Raw genomic sequence first — 2,275 nt, forward strand, 5'->3', positions numbered from 1 at the left:
AAATCTAAAGGTTAAAACAATTTCTCATGTCCTCATACACAATCAGGTCACGGGTACATTTTGCAAACTTGGATGTGAACATTTTAGAAAGTCTAATTTGTAAATGGCTACATTGCAAAGATTCTTATACTTAAAAAAATAAAAACAAAAAATAAAATTTTTCAAGTAGATAAATTAGGAAAAATAAAATCAAGCTTGATTACATTTTTTTTAAGTTCTTTATTGCATTTTTTTTTTAAGTTCTTGATTGCATTTTTTTTTAAGTTTTTAGACTTTAAAATCTTTAGATTTTTATTTATTTTGTAGCATTTTTTTTCATTAACCTCACAAAAATATTTTCAATAAAAAATCATGTTTTGATTTGAAATAATAAAAAAAGTCATGTTAGATTTTCAATAAAAAAATAATAAAAAATAAAAATAAAAATAAAAATAAAAATAAAAAATTGTTTTTAAATAAGGAAAATGAAAATTCTGAAATCAATTATCTTCTCTGTTTTTCATTTCCAAAAGAATTGACAAACTGAAGAAGGTTCTCGTGTGATCTGTAAAGAAAATCAAATGCATTAGCTTAAAAATCAATCAGAATTTGTCATTATATATCTATATATATATATATATATATATATATATTAAAATTGGGGATCAAAATTATTATATAATGGGAATGCAATTTTTATTTCTTGTTGGGCGTTTGAAGTCTCCCTCAGTTCTCTCTATTTTTCTGCCATTCATTTTCTTGTATGTGAAGCCAAATCCTTTGGAAATATCCTTATATTTTCCAGATTCTGAATCCAATTACAACTCCTCATCCGTTAAACAAGGAAGAAAGGCAGCTTAAGATTGGACAATTGAGTTCTCTGTCGAATATACAAAAAAAATATTAGTGCTAGAAATTAGAAGGGGAGAAGAAGGAAAGCTCCAATGTTGTACCAATGGAAACCATTGATGAAAAGGAGATTGAGAATCAGCCCACCTCAACTTCAATCGAGCACAACGACAATGAAGAGAGAAAACCATCTTCTGACCATTTGAAAAAATTGGGACCTTTGACAACAAGCTACAACATTGTTCCCATGAATTCCAATATATATTTCCAGAACCCGGATTTCTTCCAAAAATCAACCACCCCTTTTAGTGGTAGTACCTTCAAGGCTCTAGTGCAGAATACAACATTCAACCCAATTTCCTCCGTCAACCACCATTGGACAAATTTCAATTCAGTAGACTTAATTTTAGGATTGCATAGTGATTCCAATTGTTCCAAGCCATCATCAGTTTCAGAACCCATTTCATAAAAAGAAGAAATCGAGAGCAGCTTGAGGTTGGAAATTTTCTCGCAGGAGAAGCAACAACCATTATTTAATTCTAGTCTGGAAGGTATACAAAATCCCTCTTCTTATTTTGACCAAATAACTTTTCTTGATACTTATCAAGATTACTTATATCTCTGATGGTTCCTCATTTAATGCTATCCTTATCCATGCTTGGCAGTGGACATGAATGATCCAGGAAGTAATTTTGTTACCTGAGCATTTTCGAGAATGCGTAACAACTTTTAAAACGTCATTTTTAAAATGCATTCTATGACAAAATGAAAACGAATCATAGAAACATAAAACATGGGTTTTCCCCAAAACGAGGTGAATTATGATTAGCTTGAGTGATTTACTCAAAATTCATAACTATTTCAGAGATTTTCAGGGTTCTTTGGAGTCTTATTTCCCAGATTACGTGAGAAAAATGGTTTTCAATTAAATGTACATGCTTCAGTTGCGGCCATGCAATAGATTTGATTTTCACGATCTACTGGAGGTAGATCTGTTATAGACATATTTGGGCACTGCGACCCCAATCTTATATGTTGATAAACCAAGGGCTCTTGAACCCCTAAAATCTTTGTTTCATACCATAAAGGATCATGGTTAGCTGATTACATCATTCCCCAAAAGATCCACCTAAAAAGCCACTCAAAACTGGCCAAAACTAGACCATACTGACTACTCCACTGTCACGGTGTGATGCATACTGAAGAGGCCTTCTCTGGGGTGCGATGAGCGAGAATAGACAAATGTCCGAGACATTTTGCTAAGTGGATGCTCATGGAATCTTCCAGAAACTTCTCCTATGACACTTGCCTCTCTGAATTCGTTCAGGGATGAGTACGAGATCCAAAAAATCTCCAAGTGGAACCAAGAACAACACGTGGAATGACACTAATAAAAAAACCAGAGATGATTCACACCCTTGCAGAAATCTATAAAGGGATCTCTCAT

General features: G+C 32.5%; 1 pseudogene; it reads left to right on the top strand.

The window, feature by feature from the left end:
• The first annotated feature begins 660 nt into the window (after positions 1 to 660).
• On the top strand, positions 661 to 1,453 carry LOC149152464 (uncharacterized; annotated as a pseudogene).
• Positions 1,454 to 2,275: the final 822 nt, after the last annotated feature.

The sequence above is a fragment of the Pinus tabuliformis genome, chromosome 9, assembly GCF_031772625.1.
Source record: "Pinus tabuliformis cultivar Carrire ecotype Pingquan chromosome 9, CPIR1, whole genome shotgun sequence".
In the NCBI taxonomy this organism is placed as follows: domain Eukaryota; kingdom Viridiplantae; phylum Streptophyta; class Pinopsida; order Pinales; family Pinaceae; genus Pinus; species Pinus tabuliformis.